Source organism: Schistocerca nitens, chromosome 2 (genome assembly GCF_023898315.1).
Source record: "Schistocerca nitens isolate TAMUIC-IGC-003100 chromosome 2, iqSchNite1.1, whole genome shotgun sequence".
NCBI lineage: Eukaryota > Metazoa > Arthropoda > Insecta > Orthoptera > Acrididae > Schistocerca > Schistocerca nitens.
Window position 1 is genome coordinate 304,251,874 of NC_064615.1, and position 19,560 is coordinate 304,271,433.

Sequence of the window (19,560 nt, forward strand, 5' to 3'; positions counted from 1 at the left end):
AAGAAGAGAATAGAGGCTTTCGAAATGTGGTGCTACAGAAGAATTCTGTACATTAAATGAATAGATCACGTATTTATGAGGAGGTACAGAACAGAACTGGAGAGGAAAGAAATCTATGGCACAGCTTGACTGGAAGAAGAGATCGGCTGATAGGACAGATCTTGAGACATCAACGAATCAGTAATTTAGTGTTAGAGAGAAGGTGTGAAAGGGAGTAGGGGTAAAAACGGTAGAGGGCAGTAAGAGATGAATACTGCAAGCAGATTCAGAAGGATGTAGGTTGCAGTAGTTATTCGGAGATGATGAAGTTTGCACAGGATGGAATAGCGCGGAGAACTGCATAAAACCAGTCTCCGGACTGAAGACCAAAACCAACCACAACACACAACTTAGGCCAAATCAATGTGTTATGAAACCGTGCATGCAAAACAGAGATCGTTTTATATATTTTCACAACTTATAATCAATGAGACAGAGAATTTTAGGGTAAAGTGTTGCAGTGGAGAGGTGTAATATCTCTGTTGCCAACGAGACAGCAAATGCAGTGGAGAGTCCTATATGACGCTCGGAAATATAGTATAGGGGCACAGGGGATAAGTGAGTATCTATGAAGCTAACGGGCAGATTGTATAACAGAAAATAGCATAGACTGCATGCGCGTTTCCTTCTTTACGACGACAGGGAAATGCGAAAGCAGGAACAAAAAGGTAGTGTGCGCGATTGAGCGCACTACAGCCAAGGAGGCGGTTTTTCAGAGAGGAGAATGAAAGATGTAGCTGCTACCGTTGCTATATGGGTGAGCGATAGCGCGCGCCTGTGTGTGTGCGTGTTGTGTGTGTGTGTGTGTGTGTGTGTGTGTGTGTGTGTGTGTGTGTGTTTACCTGTTGCGCGTCCTTGTAGCCGCGTCGCATGATTGTTTGCAAAGCCTTTATCACGTGCTCCTGTGCCAATCTAGTACACACACACACACACACACACACACACACACACACACACAAACACACCTCCCCCACCTTGTCTCTGACTCTCTCTCTTTCTGTGTGTGTGTATGTGTGTGTGTGTGTGTGTGTGTGGGCGCGCGAGCGCTCGTTCCCTATTCTGAGATGCATCAGCGTTCACAGGCAGAGAGGGAAGACAAGCCACAGAGACTTAATTCTTGATTTCGTCTCCTTTAAGTCTCAAAGAAAGAGGCAATACCGACCAAACGACTCATCTTGGGAGATAGTGTGAAGAAGGCAAACGTAGCATTATATCATTCGAGGATTTACAGAAAGCTTTTGATATGTTGACTGGAGTAGACACTTCGAAATTCTGAAGGTAGCACGGATAAAAGACAGGAACTGAACAACGTGTGCAGAATTCGGAGGCTGCAGTTATAAGAATCGAAGGGAATGAACGGGAAGCAGGAGTTGAGAAAGTAGTGAAACACAGGGCAACATGCCGTCACTTATGTTAATCTGTACACTGAGTAAGCACTAAAGTGAACCAAAGAAAAAGTTGTTGCAAGAATCAAGGGTCAGCGAGAAGAAATAAAAACTTTTGAGGTTTTCCGATGACATGGTAATTCTGTCAGAGACAGCACAGGACTACAGTATAATGTTACAGTAACTGACGATGGCTGAGGTCAGAGGCGGATTTACATACAGGCCCACTAGGCATGGACCTAGGGGCGGCAGCTTTGGATTGGTTGGTTGGTTTAAAAGAGGGCGAAGGGACTGCTGGGTCATCGGTCCCTTGTTCCGGATAAAACAATGCCACAAGAGGGAGAATAAGACAAACGAGATGTACAACACAAAACGGAAAGAAAGGAAAAACCACAAGAACGAACGAAAGGTAACGAACACTAAAAGGAACAAAAGAGGAAAAGAAGACAACAGAGAGACTCAAGAAACAGTTAGAAAAGAGTAAAACAAGAAAGCAGATTACAGTGGCTGCCCAACTACGAGAATAAAAAGGAGAAGCCAGTCACTCTGCAACACATTAAAACTTCTACCCTAAAAGCATTAGGGTGGAGGACACAGAGGACAAAGGACATTCGCGAAATCTTAGATCAAATGTTAAAACCCACCCTCACGAATAAAACGTAAAACTAAAGCTGCTGCTGAGGCATTGTCGCCCAATACCGAAGGTAGGGTGCTGCGAAAGTTAAAAGTCCGCCGCAGAGTGGGCAGTCCAGCAAGAGATGGACAACCGTCATTTGTGAACCACAGAGACATCGAGGTAGGTCCTCGCGACGGAGGAGGTAACCATGAGTTAGCCACGTATGGCCAGTATGGAGCAGACAGAGGACAGCTGATTCCTTGCGAGAGGCCCGCATGGAAGACTTTCACACATTCGTAGTCTCCTTAATGACGCGCAGTTTGTTGTGCGTACTGTTATGCCATTCCGTCTCCCAAAGCCGAAAAACCATGCGGCGTAAGACAGAACGCAGGTGAGGTTCAGAGAAGCCGATCTCCATAAGCGGTTTCCGTGTAGCCTGTTTGGCCAGTCGGCAAGTTCGTTGCCTGGGATTCCGACGTGACCTGGGGTCCAGACAGACACCACTGAGCGACTGGACCGTTCCAGGGCATAGATGGACTCCTGGATGGTCGCTACCAAAGGATGATGAGTGTACCACTGGTCGACAGCTTGTAGGCTACTCAAGGAGTCAGTACACAGAAGAAACGACTCCCCAGGGCATGAACGGATGTGCCCAAGAGCACGAGGTATAGCCACCAGCTCTGCAGTCTAAACACTCCAGCTATCAGGCAAGGAATCCTGTTCAATATTTCCTCCATAGACATATGTGAAGACGACGTGACCATCAGCCATCGAGCCGTCGGTGTATGCACTTCATGGCCTCGGTACATGTCAAGAATCGACAGGAAGTGGCAGCGAAGAGCCCCGGGGTTAACTGAGTCCTTAGGGCCATGTGATAGGTCCAGGCGAAGCTGCGGCCTAGATGTACACCATGGAGGTGTACGAGAATGGACCTCAAGTATAGGTGGTAAAGCCAAGGACTCCATTTGGCATAGAAGGGATTGGACGCGAACTGCAATTGTAAGCCCTGACCTGCGACGCTGATGCGGAAAATGAACCGCCGTGGGTGGGAAAAGAAGACGGTAATTCGGATGCGCAGGAGAATTACGAACGTGTGCAACGTAACTGGCGAGCAGTTGTGCAAGCCTAACCTTCAATGGAGGGACCCCAGCCTCCGTCAGGACGGTGGTCACCGGACTCGTCCTAAAGTCTTCCGTCGCTAGTCGAACGCCAAAGTGGTGCACTGGGTCGAATAAACGCAACGCTGAGGGCGCCGTCGAACCATAAACCAGATTCCCATAGCCAAGGCTGGATTGAACAAGGGCTCTGTAGAGCTGCAGCAGCGTAGAGCGATCTGCACCCCAGTCGGTATTGCTCAGGCAGCGGAGGGCATTGAGGTACTGCCAGCATTTCCGCGTAAGCTGACGAAGGTGAGGAAGCCAAGTCAATCGGGCGTCAGAAACCAGTCCTAAGAATCGATATGTCACCATTACAGTGAATGGATCATCATTAAGGTAACGTTCTGGTTCCGGATGAACGTTCGACGCCGACAGAAGTGCATAACGCACGACTTTGCGGCCGAAGACTGAAAACCGTGGGCTGAAGCCCATGACTGCGCCTTGTGGATGGCTCTCTGTAGATGCTTCTCAGCGACACCAGTACTGGTGGAGCAGTACGAAATGCAGAAGTCGTCTGCGTACAGAGAAGGTGCTACGGACGGCCCTACAGCTGCTGCTAGACCGTTAATGGCCACTAAAAATAGAGATACACTCAATACACAGCCCTGCGGGACCCCATTCTCCTGTATATGGGGGGAACTATGGGAGGCACCAACTTGGACACGGATAGTACGAAGCGACAGGAAATTTTGGATAAAAATCGGGAGCGGGCCTGGGAGACCCCACTCGTATAATGTGGCAAGGATATGATGTCACCAGGTGGAGTCATACGCTTTTCATAAATCAAAAAAGACGGCAACAAGGTACTGGCTTCTGGAAAAGGCTGTTCGGATGGCAGACTCGAGGGGCACAAGATTATCAGTGGCGGAGCGACCCTGGCGGAAACCGCCCTGGCATGGAGCCAGTAGGCCACGTGATTCCAGGACCCAACCTAACCGCCGACACACCACACGTTCCGACGGCCGGAGTGGCCGTGCGGTTCTAGGCGCTACAGTCTGGAGCCGCGAGACGGCTACGGTCGCAGGTTCGAATCCTGCCTCGGGCATGGATGTGTGTGATGTCCCTAGGTTAGTTAGGTTTACGTAGTTCTAAGTTCTAGGGGACTGATGACCTCATAAGTTGAGTCCCATAGTGCTCAGAGCCATTTGAACCATTTTTGAACCACACGTTCCAGCAACTTGGCAAAGAACGTTGGTGAGGCTGATGGGCCGATAGCTGTCCACATCAAGCGGTTTCTTAACAGGTTTGAGTTTGAGCACTGGTATGATGGTGCTCTCCCACTATTTCGATGGAAAGACGCCATCGCACCAGATCCGGTTGAAGATGACGAGAGATATTTAATCATCTGGCCGTGGATCCGATCTGGCCCAGGAACTGTGTCGGGGCAATGTGCAAGGGCACTGAGGAGCTCTCATTCTGTGAATGGGGCGTTATAGGGTTCACTGTGGCGTGTAGTGAACGAGCGGACTTTCCTTTCCATCCGCAGTTTTAGAATGCGATAGCCTGGGGTGGGGGGGGGGGGGTAATTCTCCGATGCAGAGGCTCGAGCATAGTGCTTGGCAATCGCGTTGGCGTAGGTGGATAAAACGCTATCGACGGTAACGCCAGGGACTTCTGCTGGGGTGATACCCAAAAACACGTCTGATCTTCATCCGGACTTGGGACGGTGACGCAAGGCACTCAGTGGTCGAGACATACCTCTCTCAACACTCCTGTTTCCACCTTTTGATAAGATGACGAATGCGGGCACGGAGCCCTTTAAAGGCTATTAGGTGCTCTAGGGAAGGGTGCCGCTTATGTCGCTGAAGAGCTCGCCGACGGTCTTTAATTGCCTCAGCGACTTCCGGCGACCACCAAGGTACCGACTTTCGCCTGGGGCACCCCAAAGAACGAGGGATCGCATTTTCCGCCGCAGAAACGATCGTTGCAGTTACCTGCTCAACTACAACAACGACGACACCATGTGGGGGAGATTCAATGGTGACAGCGGTGGTGAAGGCTTCCCAGTTTGCCTTGTTGAAAGCACATGTGGGCATGACGCCAGGGGGGGGGGGGGGGTGACAGGAAGATGGGGAAGTGGTCATTACCACACAGGTCGTCATGTGCTCTCCAGTGGATAGGTGGGAGAAGTCCTCGGTTGCAAAGTGATAAATCTGTGGCCGATTAACTACCATGAACCACACTGAAATGTGTGGCGGTCCTAGTAATTAAGAGGCAGAGATCGAACTGAGACATCTCTGCCTCAGCCAGTAAGCATGGTGCCACCCCACAAGGGGTTATGAGCGTTAAAATTTCCCAAAAGTAGGAAAGGTTTAGAGAATTGAGCAATCAGTGTAGCCAATGGGTTCAGGGGTACTGCACCATCTGCATACGTTGCAGACAGGTATTTCCTGCGTCTTCCGTATCCCGACAGCCACAGCTTCAAGAGGGGTTAGAAGAGGCACAGGCTCACTACATACCGAGTTCAGGACATAGACGCAAACTCCACCTGACACTCTATTATATTCGCTATGTTTCTTGTAATATCCCTTGTAGCCGCGAAGGGCAGGGGTCCGCATTTCTGGGAACCAAATGTATTGGAGGACAACGCAGAAAGCAGGTGTAAAGCATAACAACTGACGTAGCTCAGCCAGGTGGTAGAAAAAAACCGCCGCAATTCCACTGGAGGATTATGTGATCGTGAGGCTGGGAAGAGATGGAAAATTCAGTGAGGCAGTTTACGTCTCAGGGTCACCTGCCACTACCGACTTGTTTCCTGAGCAGTTTGTATCCATTGTGCACGAGGGTCTGGCGAGATCTGGGACCTCAGTGGACGCCAGAATCTCCACCCCATCCTCAGACGCAGAGCTTGTAGGTAGCGGTGGTGTGGGTGCCACTGCAATTCCTTTTGTTTTGGGGATCTTCTTTATGGGTGTCTCTCGCTGCTCCTTGGGTTTCTCTGGCTGGGAGGGCTTCACTGATTCAGTCTCGGGGACTGAGGATGGTCGTGAAGCCCTAAAACCAGCTGCTTTTGGGCACTTCAGCTACTGGCAGGCGTCATCTTTCCCACTAGCAGGAACCCGGGAAGTGAGTGACCCAAGGGACACCTTTCTCGTGAGAGGAGCCGAAGAAGACTTACGCTTCTCCAGCTGAGAAGTGGAGACTGGTGTCCCTGATGGTTGGGTGTGGAGTGTGTGTGTGTGGGGGGGGGGGGGGGGAGGAAGCAGTGCTCCCGAGGTAGGTGGTACGGCAGTAACAGGGAGGGAATTGCACCCCACCATCCAGGGGGCAGGTTTGATCTTCCAGCTCTGAGAGCCGACTGGAATTCGTGGAACTGATGGGGCTAAAATTCTCGTAGCGGCGGCGAAAGAGGAGGTCATTGCCACAGGATGGAGGCGCTCAAATTTCCTCTTCGCCTCAGTGTAGGTCAGTCGGTCCTGGGTCTTATATTCCATGATTTTCCTTTCTAGCTGTAAAATCCTGCAGTATGGCAAGCAAGGGGAATGATGCTCTCCGCAGCTGATACAGATGGGAGGCGGGGCACATGGAGTATTGGTATGCGAAGGACGTCCACAATCTCGATATTTGACGCTGGAAGTACAGCGGGACAACATGGTCGAACTTCCAGCACTTCAACACTTAAAGCACCGCATCCGGGGAGCAACCTGATTATCCCTCGGACCCCTATGTACACGCTGGACGAAATGAACACCTCGGCGCTCTAAATTGGCGCGCAGCTCGTCGTCAGACTGCAAAAGAAGGTCCCTGTGAAATATAATACCCTGGACCGTAGTTAAGCTCTTATGTGGCGTGATGGTAACGGAAACATCCCCCAGTGTCTCACAAGCGAGTAATGCCCGTGACTGGGCAGAAGATGCCGTTTTTATCGAGACTGACCCTGACCGCATTTTGGACAAGCCCTCCATCTCCCCAAACTTGTCCTGTAAATGCTCAACAAAAAACTGAGGCTTCATTGAAACAAAGGACTCCCCATCACCTCTCGTACATACTGGGGTGAATAAGGTTCGCTGCCATCCTTAACCTGGCGTTCCTCCCATGGTGTGGCCAGGGAAGGGAATGATTTAGGGTCATACCTAAAATCAAATAAATTAGGGCTGATCCGGGAGCTTGCCTCCCGTTATTCTTCTCACGTATCGCTTGTGAATGAAACGGAAAGGAGGAAATGATAATACTGCTACAAATGCCTTCCACTGCACACGGGTAACGTGCCTTGTAGAGTATAGCTATAGCTGTAGACTATCTGCTGGAGTGAAAACAGTACTGACGGACGACTCATTTTAGAAAAATAAATCGTCGTTGATTCGTGGTGCCTTGGGTTTCGAGACGTTTTGCGACGCGGTATGTGTGTCGTTTGTCGATTACTAACTGACAGAACAGATTTATGTTAGTATGATTATATAGAGGACAGTATTGGCAGTAATTGTATCATGTTTTTTCACAGTTCTAATTGTCCGATGACGACATTATTGTGCTTCTCATATCACAGTGTTTTCTCATGATACGCAGGTTATATTGATGATAATGTCCGCCCCCGGTAGCTGAGTGGTCAGCGCGACAGACTGTCAATCCAAAGGGCCCGGGTTCGATTCCCGGCTGGGTCGGAGATTTTCTCCGCTCAGGGACTGGGCTGGGTGTTGTGTTGTCCTAATCATCATCATTTCATCCCCATCGACACGCAAGTCGCCGAAGTGGCGTCAAATCGGAAGACTTGCACCAGGCGAACGGTCTACCCGACGGGAGGCCCTCGTCACACGACATTTCATTTCATTTCATTGATGATAATTTTCAGTCATGGCGAACTGCTTTGACTTGTCACACATTCTTTCTGTTTGTTGCGGACTGATCTGAAGATAGTCATTACTGACAAATTGGTTATTAAAAAAAATCGTGATCGAAGACACACGATGCTACAATTTGAAGCATCATGACAGCGTCGAAATTCAGACGTTGCACGAAGACTGTACTAGCTGTGTACAAATTGGGGAAGGACGATCATCATGGTTTGAGACCAAGAGTGGTGTTTAGCAAGGAAGTGCACTGTCCCCATTACTACTCATCACTGTTATGCATACTATAATGAGGAACGTCAAGGAGAAGTCAGGTGAACTGAATGCATTTGCCTTTGCTGATGATATCATGATATGGGATGAAACTGAAGAGGAAGTACAGGTCAGACTCGATGAATGGAAATCTCAGTTCCAGAAGTATAACCTAAACATCAGCAAGACAAAGGCAGTGGTGATGGCAGTCAACAGAGATGGACGACCAGCAAGTGTAAAACTAGGAGGCCACCAACTAGAGTGTGTGGGCAGTTTTCCTTATCTTGGAAGTGTAGTCTCCAGTGATAATTTGGTCAGAAATGAAATGACGAACCTCGCGGAGTGGCCGCGAGGTTTGAGGCGCCATGTCACGGATTGCACTGCCCCTCCCACCGAAGGTTCGACTCCTCCCTCGGGCATGGGTGTGTGTCTTGCTCTTAGCATAAGCTAGTTTACGTAATGTGTAAGTCTAGGGACCGATGACCTCAACATCGGTCCCTTAGGAATCCACACACATTTTTTGAAATCACGAATAGAGTGGACAAATGATCTGAATTATACAAACAAGTAAGATCACTTTTGTGGGACGACTTGAGTCCAAAATCGGCCAAACTGATTATGTTTAATAGCTATTTAATACCAATATTGACCTATGTTATTGAAACATGTACCCTCACAAAAAGAGAATTATCAAGGCTGCAAGCATCAGAGATGAAATTTCTTAGATCCACCATCCAGAAAACCAAGATGGGCAAGTTAAGGAATGAGGACTTGAGGAAAGAAGCCGGAATAAAGACATCCCTATTAGATCGAACTGACGCATTTACGATGGTACGGGCATGTGATGAGAACGGAGCCAACTAGAACAGCCAAAATAAATTTGGAAACATGGTCGTATGGGAAAAGACCTCAAGGAAGACCTCGAACCCGATGGATGGACTTGATTAAGGCTGATCTAGTGACCAGAGGATGGACAGTGGATGATGTACTCCGTGAACAGGTGCATTTGGACACGACAAAATGGAAACGTAACGACAGTATAATCTTATCGTGAAATTGTTTTCGTAATGCTATTTAGCCTGAAGATGAGGTATTCCCTCGAAACATGTAGCAAAATAAATAAATAATACAATAGTTAACAAAGTTTGTGACTGGTAGCGGTACTTTAAAAAACCTTTAAATATTTCTTGAGACAGTCAAGTTCGTAAAATAGAATGACTTCAAAAGTGGAAGAGGGTCATTACCAGTACCTGGGAAACTGGAACTGTTAAATGATGATGATGATGATGATGATGATAGTGTCGGAGTTCATCAAGTTCGGAGTTCTTGTGCACCAAAAAATGGTGGACTCACCTGTCACCGTCGAACGCTAACCAGATCGGACGACACTGCCTATGGGGAAGCGGCAGGCAGGCAGGTAAGCTACACGTTATTCGTCGGGCGCTGTGCGGGTTGCCTACCTGCTAGTGGTCGCGGCGGTCATCACAGGAAGCGGCGGCGGCGATGTCCAGCCACCAGCAGCATGGCTCGGCACTCCCTCCACTCCTGTAGACAGAGATCACAACACGTCCTGTAGGCTACACTCTGCTCTTAAAGTGTGACGTACACACGCAAGGCACACAGTCATGGGAAGGGCTGTCCCATTTCAAGATGCGCCGTGTACGACGCCCGAAAGCCGCGGCGTACGGCACGAGTGGTATCTATTGCATATCCGAACACGTTGTGAGTTAACCGACTTTGAACATGCGATGATAATCGAGGGTCACACCATATCGGAGATTACCTAAGAATGCGGGTGTCCGACGTCAACAGTGTTTCGGTTGTATCTTCAATATTGCAAGACAACGTTTCTACAGGCGAAAACCGCCGCCTGGGAAGACCAACAGAAGTGAATGACCCTGGTACGTGACGTCGCGACACGGGGCGATCCACGGCGTACTGCCAGTCAGATCGTAGCCGATTTGTACGTCAGGCATAGGGACCCATCGCTGGCAGTGCTCTACGAAGACAGATTCAACGCATAGGGTTCACTAGCCAACGACCGACATCACATCCAGTGCCTTCCCATGACTTGCACCCTACTACGTGAAATGATTAAAACAAATCTGTGCAGCTACATAAAGAGCACATAGCAGAGGATAACATATCGTAAAAATGCATAATGGCAAAATCAGTAAACAAAATTCTTTTGGATTACTACGGAGAATAAAGAATAGTACAAATTTCTCCTGAAGTAAAATTGCGACATTTCCTTCTTCTCGTGAGTGGTTTCCAAAACACAAAAGATTAAGCAATACGTAAATACGGCGCTATTACCCGTCAGTCACTACTCAAAAGGTTCAAATGGCTCTAAGCACTATGGGACTTAACATCTGAGGTCATCAGTTCCCTAGACTTTTTTTTTAATTCTTTATTTCTAAGAACTTATTAATTACACAATTTAGACTTAGAGCTACTTAATCCTAACTAACCTAAGGACATCACACACATCCATGCCCGAGGCAGGATTCGATCCTGCGACCGCAGCAGCCACGCGGTTCCGGACTGAAGCGCCTAGAATCGCTCGACCACAGCGGCCGGCCGTCAGTCACTGTGTGGCACGCTGCAGAACCTTTTCGTACGAACAGACTCCTGGTTACACTCTGATGATCCAAAATATTATGACCACTGTCGACCGCGAGATTGAATGCTGCCTGGTGCCGGTGTAGGCACATGGGGTTGTAAGGGAAGCAAATTAAGCGGAGCACACACGAACGGTGAACCATTCTAGCGACCATACGAGCCGCAATGTGGACACCCACTCACGTTACTTTGTCAGAGGTGAGGTTACTGTCCAGCGTCTCGAAACGCGTACCTCGAACGCGGAGAAGACGGTCGGCTGTTTGCACGTTACAGTCGTGACCATCTGTCGAAACGCGTTGAAGGACGCTGAAACCGTGAACAGGTGACAGGACGTTGAATGTCCAAGTCTCATCACACAGCGTTTCCGCTCCGCAAAGCAGAATACGCGGCCATATGTGGCCGACCTGACGTCAAGAGCACAGTGCTGGCCGGCCGAAGTGGCAGAGCGGTTATAGGCGTTACAGTCTGGAACCACGCGACGCTACGGTCGCAGGTTCGAATCCTGTGATGTCCTTAGGTTAGTTAGGTTTAAGTAGTTCTAAGTTCTAGGGGACTGATGACCTCAGAAGTTAAACCCCATAGTGCTCAGAGCCATTTTTGATGAACTCTGTTGTTACGCCGTCCCACTCGGACGCTGGAATCTGGTAGCACACTCGCCGCGTGATACGCCGTTAGACTCTCATTGAGTCCACTACTGGGGCCGTCAGTGCGCTGCAGCGGAGTTGCGACGCTTTCTATCGACGATCGAAGCATCCGCAGCCAACAGGGGACACACTATCACGACTGCTATGACGGCTATTCGGAAAGTGAAGTCCGATCGCTCGCGAAACGCAAACCACTGTCAAAATCGTCTTCACGGATTCACTGTATCTCAAAAAAAAAAAAAAAAAAAAAAAAAAAAAAAAAAAAAAAAAAAGCGACGTGACACGACCGACGGGCACACTAGGGACACTGCCCAACACATCTGTGCTAAGCTTCACAGCATTTTCGCTGTCGTTTCCATTTCGCGTCCGATCGGACGGGGACCTAGAAACGACGGAGAGGCTCTGTCCCCGCCGCAGCTGCAGTGGTCCACAACCCCACGACGACTTCCGCAGTCAACCCCCCCCCCCAGGGAACGTCTCACACCAGACGAGTGCAACCGCTGTGTTTGCGTGGTAGAGTAATGGTGGTGTACGTGTACGTGGAGAACTTGTTTGCGCAGCAATCGCCGACATAGTGTAGCTGAGGCGGAATAAGGGGAACCAGCCCGCATTCGCCTAGGCAGATGGAAAACTGCCTAAAAACCATCCACAGACTGGCCGGCTCACCGGACCTCGACACAAGTCCGCCGGGCGGATTCGTGCCGGGGACCAGGCGCTCCTTCCCGCTCCGGAAAGCCATGCGTTAGACCGCACGGCTAACCGGGCGGGCCCCTATCAGACCTTACTTTCCCATCAGCCCTCCTACAAACAGGGAACTGCCGTGAGATCAGTCACACTGTCACGTCACAATCGGCCTGTGACACAAACGTGGGCTAATGGAGGACGCAGAACACTCACCTGGTACGGGGAATGCCGTTTGTTTACTAAATGACGAGGACCAACGAGTAAAAATTCTTCTTTTATTCTTCTTTTACTCTTCTTTGCATTAATTGACACGGACCAATGTGCTTAATTTTTCTCTTGACAAATGACGGACCCACCATAAAAACTTATCTCTTAGCTAATTAAAAAATTTGTACAGACTTGGGCTTCTGTACTGGAAGACGACAGAACTGGGAGCGTGGTAGATCTTCGCTCTGCAAGCTTTCCGGTTTAATTGCCAGCTACCTCATTATTATTTAAATATTTTAGCACTAATGGATTCCTGTGCACGTTTTACATGTGGAGGTGGAGTTGACGCATATGAGAGAACATCAGAGTCTACGGTAGTGTACACGGTTGCAGTTGCCATACCATCCGTACAGCGACAACAAGCAAGAAGAGTCACTGCCGCAGGTAGCGCCTTTAGTTCAATCTCTACAAACTACATCGTATATAACGGTTGAGAGAGTCAGAGATCGTGGATGGACTAGCAGTATATTGTAAATATTGTTCCCTGGCGAGGCGGCTGATATAGTGAAATTCCCACAATTTGTTGTCGGCGCAACTGACCGACGTCTTCAATTGCGGCGAACACACTGCTCAGGCTGTTTTTGTGTCCAAAGACTGATCACCTTTGGCGATTTTTTCTTCTGGGATGGCAAGACATAGGACGTAGTTTCGCTTTATTCTGTATTCGCTTCCAAAAGGACTTGGGATCTCTGTGGGTCCTTGAGTCTTTTGAGGGTGTTGGTTAGGTGCAAAGGGCGATCAAAAAGTTTTGCACAGTAGTCCCTAATTTTTTTATTTTTTGCCGGAGGAGAATTAAATTTTTTGTAAACATACTTGGAAAATTTAGCTGTAATTTGGTGTATAAAAGTATTTTCTTTTATTTACAGGTGAGCCATAATGGACCGTGAAGCAGGTGTCAGGTTGCGAAAACGGTCGGTGATGGAGTTCCTCTTCAAGACCGGCGATGACTCTGCCTCCCTGTTTATGGGGAGGCAGTATCCAGCGGTGGTTGCAGAGGTTTAAAGAAGCTGATTTCTCTCTACTGGACAATACACGATGCAGTACACTAACGAAGGCGGTGAGTGATGTGAATAAGGAGACCATTGATCAAATAATCCAAAATGACATACCTGTCATCTTTGATGGTCGTGGGGGGGGGGGGGGTGCAGTAATGGCTTGAATTTGTGCCAATGTCGTGGCAGAGCCTAGCCTACATTCGCAAGATGGAGGAAATTTCCCCGATACTCATCTAATTTGTGAAAAGATGAGTTGCCTGGTCTTTCATCTTCTCAGTGACGTATTTTTCTCCAGTCAGCTCGGGTATTTCTCTCGTCCTGGCCCACCTTGGGGCGCCTAGTCTCCACGTCAAGCACCTGTTTCTGTAGTGGTTGCTAACTGCTTATACTAAGAGTCAGCTCAGGCTGTTACCGAAGCCTCCTATTGATGCCAGTCTGAGAAGGAACTGGCAGGTGTGAACGCGCCAAAGTTTCATGACCGATAGCGCAGATATGCAGATCGGTAGCGAGAGAGACAGCTACGCAACGTGTCGTACGATGAACGCACACTGTGCGCTGCCGTCGGCCGCTCTTCCGCCCTCTGTCGGGATCCTCGCCGCCGGTATTTGAAGTCTGTTCAAAAAATTTCGCAACCTTGTCCACAAAATTTTTCTACGCTCACCTCTTACTTATTGTGCATGGTCTCCTTCGAAATACTCTCCTCCACAACTGAAACACCGCTCCCAATCCCGTTTCCACTTCCGGAAGCAGTCTTGGTACGCCTCTTGCTGAATTGCGCGAAGTGCCGTCAGCGAATTTGGATTTTCTCTTATCTATCGTCGCAAATCGTCGCCCTTTGAAGGTGGTTTTCAACTTTAGAAATAAAAATAGAGTCCGCAGGGACCAGGTCTAAAGAGTACGGAGGGTGTGGCAGCACAGTGATTTCGTTTTTTGTGCAATAGTTACGGACAAACAGGAATGAATGTGCGGGTGCATTATCACGATGCCATTTCAGGCCGTTCCCTTCTCACATTTCAGGCCGTTCCCTTCTCACGTTTCAGGCCGTTCCCTTCTCACATTTTCCCACAGCCGTTGCAACACGTCCCGATAGTACCATCGTTTAACAGTTTGTCGCTGTGGCACGAATTCATGATGAACTAATACTTCACAGTCAAAGAAAATTATGAGCATGGCATTGACAGTTGTCGGCACCTGAAGAGCTTTTTTTGGTTTTGGAGAACCTTTCCCGGCCCATTGTGAAGACTGAACCTTGGTCTCAACAGAATCTACTTCTACATCTACATGATTACTCTGCAATTCACATGTAAGTGCTTGGCAAAGGGTTCATCGAACCACAATCATACTATCTCTATACCATTCCACTCCCGAAAACGCGCGGGAAAAACGAACACCTAAACCTTTCTGTTCGAGCTCTGATTTCTCTTATTTTATTTTGATGATCATTCCTACCTATGTAGGTTCGGCTCAACAAAATATTTTCGCATTCGGAAGAGAAAGTTGGTGCCTGAAATTTCGTAAATAGATCTCGCCGCGACGAAAAACGTCTTTGCTTTAATGACTTCCATCCCAACTCGCGTATCATATCTGCCACACTCTCTCCCCTATTACGTGATAATACAAAACGAGCTGCCCTTTTTTGCACCCTTTCGATGTCCTCCATCAATCCCACCTGGTAAGGATCCCACACCGCGCAGCAATATTCTAACAGAAGACGAACGAGTGTAGTGTAAGCTGTCTCTTTAGTGGACTTGTTGCATCATCTAAGTGTCCTGCCAATGAAACGCAACCCCCGGCTCGCCCTCCCCACAACATTGTCCATGTGGTCCTTCCACCTGAAGTTGTTCGTAATTTCAACTCCCAGGTACTTAGTTGAATTGACAGCCTCGAGAATTGTACCATTCATCGAGTAACCGAATTCCAACGGATTTCTTTTGGAACTCATGTGGATCACCTCACACTTTTCGTTATTTAGCGTCAACTGCCACCTGCCACACCATACAGCAATCTTTTCTAAATCGCTTTGCAACTGATACCGGTCCTCGGATGACCTTACTAGACGGTAAATTACAGCATCATCTGCGAACAACCCAATACAACCGCTCAGACTGTCACCCAGGCCATCTATATAGACCAGGAACAGCAGAGGTCCCAGGACGCTCCCCTGGGGAACACCTGACATCACTTCAGTTCCACTCGATGATTTGCCGTCTATTACTATGAACTGCGACCTTCCTAACAGGAAATCACGAATCCAGTCGCACAACTGAGACGATACCCCATAGGCCCGCAGCTTGATTAGAAGTCGCTTGTGAGGAACGGTGTCAAAAGCTTTCCGGAAATACAGAAATACGGAATCAACTTGAGATCCCCTGTCGATAGCGGCCATTACTTCGTGCGAATAAAGAGCCAGCCGAGTTGCACAAGAACGACGCTTTCCGAAACTATGCTGATTACGTATCAATAGATCGTTCCCCTCGAGGTGATTCACAATGTTTGAATACAATATATGCTTAAAACCTTACTGCAAACCGACGTAAATGATATAGGTCTGTAGTTCGATGGATTACTCCTACTACCCTTCTTAAGCACTGGTGCGACCTGCGCAATTTTCCAATCTGTAGGTACAGATCTATCGGTGAGCGAGCGGTTGTACACTCCTGGAAATTGAAATAAGAACACCGTGAATTCATTGTCCCAGGAAGGGGAAACTTTATTGACACATTCCTGGGGTCAGATACATCACATGATCACACTGACAGAACCACAGGCACATAGACACAGGCAACAGAGCATGCACAATGTCGGCACTAGTACAGTGTATATCCACCTTTCGCAGCAATGCAGGCTGCTATTCTCCCATGGAGACGATCGTAGAGATGCTGGATGTAGTCCTGTGGAACGGCTTGCCATGCCATTTCCACCTGGCGCCTCAGTTGGACCAGCGTTCGTGCTGGACGTGCAGACCGCGTGAGACGACGCTTCATCCAGTCCCAAACATGCTCAATGGGGGACAGATCCGGAGATCTTGCTGGCCAGGGTAGTTGACTTACACCTTCTAGAGCACGTTGGGTGGCACGGGATACATGCGGACGTGCATTGTCCTGTTGGAACAGCAAGTTCCCTTGCCGGTATAGGAATGGTAGAACGATGGGTTCGATGACGGTTTGGGATGTACCGTGCACTATTCAGTGTCCCCTCGACGATCACCAGTGGTGTACGGCCAGTGTAGGAGATCGCTCCCCACACCATGATGCCGGGTGTTGGCCCTGTGTGCCTCGGTCGTATGCAGTCCTGATTGTGGCGCTCACCTGCACGGCGCCAAACACGCATACGACCATCATTGGCACCAAGGCAGAAGCGACTCTCATCGCTGAAGACGACACGTCTCCATTCGTCCCTCCATTCACGCCTGTCGCGACACCACTGGAGGCGGGCTGCACGATGTTGGGGCGTGAGCGGAAGACGGCCTAACGGTGTGCGGGACCGTAGCCCAGCTTCATGGAGACGGTTGCGAATGGTCCTCGCCGATACCCCAGGAGCAACAGTGTCCCTAATTTGCTGGGAAGTGGCGGTGCGGTCCCCTACGGCACTGCGTAGGATCCTACGGTCTTGGCGTGCATCCGTGCGTCGCTGCGGTCCGGTCCCAGGTCGACGGGCACGTGCACCTTCCGCCGACCACTGGCGACAACATCGATGTACTGTGGAGACCTCACGCCCCACGTGTTGAGCAATTCGGCGGTACGTCCACCCGGCCTCCCGCATGCCCACTATACGCCCTCGCTCAAAGTCCGTCAACTGCACATACGGTTCACGTCCACGCTGTCGCGGCATGCTACCAGTGTTAAAGACTGCGATGGAGCTCCGTATGCCACGGCAAACTGGCTGACACTGACGGCGGCGGTGCACAAATGCTGCGCAGCTAGCGCCATTCGACGGCCAACACCGCGGTTCCTGGTGTGTCCGCTGTGCCGTGCGTGTGATCATTGCTTGTACAGCCCTCTCGCAGTGTCCGGAGCAAGTATGGTGGGTCTGACACACCGGTGTCAATGTGTTCTTTTTTCCATTTCCAGGAGTGTATATGATTGCTAAGTAGGGAGCCATTGTATCAGCGTAATCTGAAAGGAACCTAATCGGTATACAATCTGGACCTGAAGACTTGCCCGTATCAAGCGATTTGAGTATCCATTTGCGCGATCCATAAGCTCTTCACAAATTGCGAGGCGAAGCTCTTTCTGGTCTTGACTCACGAGCCGTGGGACGAACTTCGCAACACGATGCATTCAAAGACGCTGTGGCAGGATTTTACATGATCCAACTGAAATACTACATACTTCTGCAGTCTCTCCGACCGTCAGTTTTCGATTGCCACGCACAATTTCGGTGACGTTCCTGACATCAGCGTCGTCGGTAGACGTCGAAGGGCGTCCTGAACGAGCGTCATCTTTAACTTCAGTCCGGCTATTTTTAAACCGTGTGAACCATTCGTAACACCGAGTACGGCCTAAGCGCTCATCGCTGTAGGCTTTCTGCATCGTTTGATGTTTATCTGTAAAGGATCTCTTCAGTTTCAAGCAAAATTTAATGCAGGCGCGTTGCTCCTCTAACTCTAAGAGACTAAACTCCGCCCGAACAAGCCATGAAGGCCCAACAGAACCGACCGACCGCCGTGTCATCCTCAGCACGCAGGTGTCGCTGGATGCGGATACGGAGGGACTTGTGGTCAGTATACCGCTCTCCCGGCCGTATGTCAGTTTGCGAGACTGGAGCCGCTACTTCACAATCAAGTAACTCCTCAGTTTGCGTCACAAGGGCTGAGCGCACCCCGCTTACCAGCAGCGCTCGGCAGACAGGATGGTTACCCATCCTAGTGCTAGCCCAGCCCGACAGCGCATAATTTCGGTGATCTGACCGGAAACGGTGTTACCACTGCGGAAAGGCCGTTGACCACCTCTAACTCTGCCATCTCGAAATTCACAAACCGTGCGACACAACGTTCTACTCAATACTGCACTGAACAATAACTAACAGATATACAGCAATGAAACTTCCGGCAGTTACAAATTAAACATAGGAGTGTGCAGGAATGGCAACCGCATTTCACTTCACCATAATACTGCCGCGAAATTACAAATGTTTCGGTGTTTTTTGAACAGCCTCACTAAGCGTCCTCGCTGGCGTGTGCCCTCGTTCTCGGCGTTGTCAGCCGAATATCTATGCCGCCACCGCAGCATCATCCCTTATACGACCAGCAGTTCTTCTCTGTGGCCGCTTTGACTTTAACATTGCCAGAGCTGGATCCCAAGCCGTGCCGAGTTGGTATCCTGTGTCCTAGTTCAGCAAATTAGTCGCTGTGCGAGTTTCCGCTGCTTCTTTGATAACGCTGTTCCATCACGAAGACGCCGACGAGAAAATTTTGGTGTTTTCGTATTTTATACTGTACCCTGTACTGAGGCAAAGCTGGCCACTGCACATTTCTCTGGCTGGTACGGAGGTGTGTGTCTTCGATGTTCGACGCATCTGTCCTCAACGGAGCGACAAGTTCGTCTAACGTATGACGCCCCGCAGCTATAGGGAATCTTGTAGACATCAGGCCTTCTTAAAACAAAATCATCTTTCACCGAGCATAAAAGAACCTTGAGTTTCGGTGGCGGTAGAAAGACGCATTTAACTTTACGTTTCTCCAATATCATCCTACTTTCGAAGAAATACCACCGAAGTATGACAGGATGATCATTCCTCGTTGTTCTCTACTTTCTTCCAGCTCCTCACTTTGTCTAGCACGCACCGGGCGTATGGTACAGCGAATCTCCCGTTCAGAATATCCATTCTCTAGTCATACGGTACGGATGTGGCGTAGTTCATCAGATATGCTTTCTGAATCCGATATGGCTCGTCATCTGTGGGCCAACGTCGTAAGCACGTGACTTCGTTATGCAGGATGTTGACACCTGGCGGTCTGTAGGTGTTTACGGTACACAGCGTGACCCGCGTGTCATTTTCTTTTCTCTGCACCAGAACACCCAGGAACGGTAGTTCGCTGTTTATCTCCATATCAATCGTAAACTTGGTGCGCGAATGAAGAGAATTTAGGCGTTTTAAAAATGAAATCAGT

At 49.3% G+C, this 19,560-nt stretch overlaps 1 protein-coding gene across 2 annotated transcripts in view; it reads right to left on the reverse strand.

Moving 5' to 3' along the window:
- The window catches only part of LOC126236067 (protein tweety), a 951,384-nt gene that overhangs the window by 532,632 nt on the left and 399,192 nt on the right, over positions 1 to 19,560 (reverse strand). For both annotated transcript variants that reach the window (XM_049945120.1, XM_049945119.1), the window contains exon 2: positions 9,697 to 9,781. The gene's annotated coding sequence lies outside the window, so the exon portion shown is untranslated. The remainder of the gene's footprint in view (positions 1 to 9,696; positions 9,782 to 19,560) is intronic.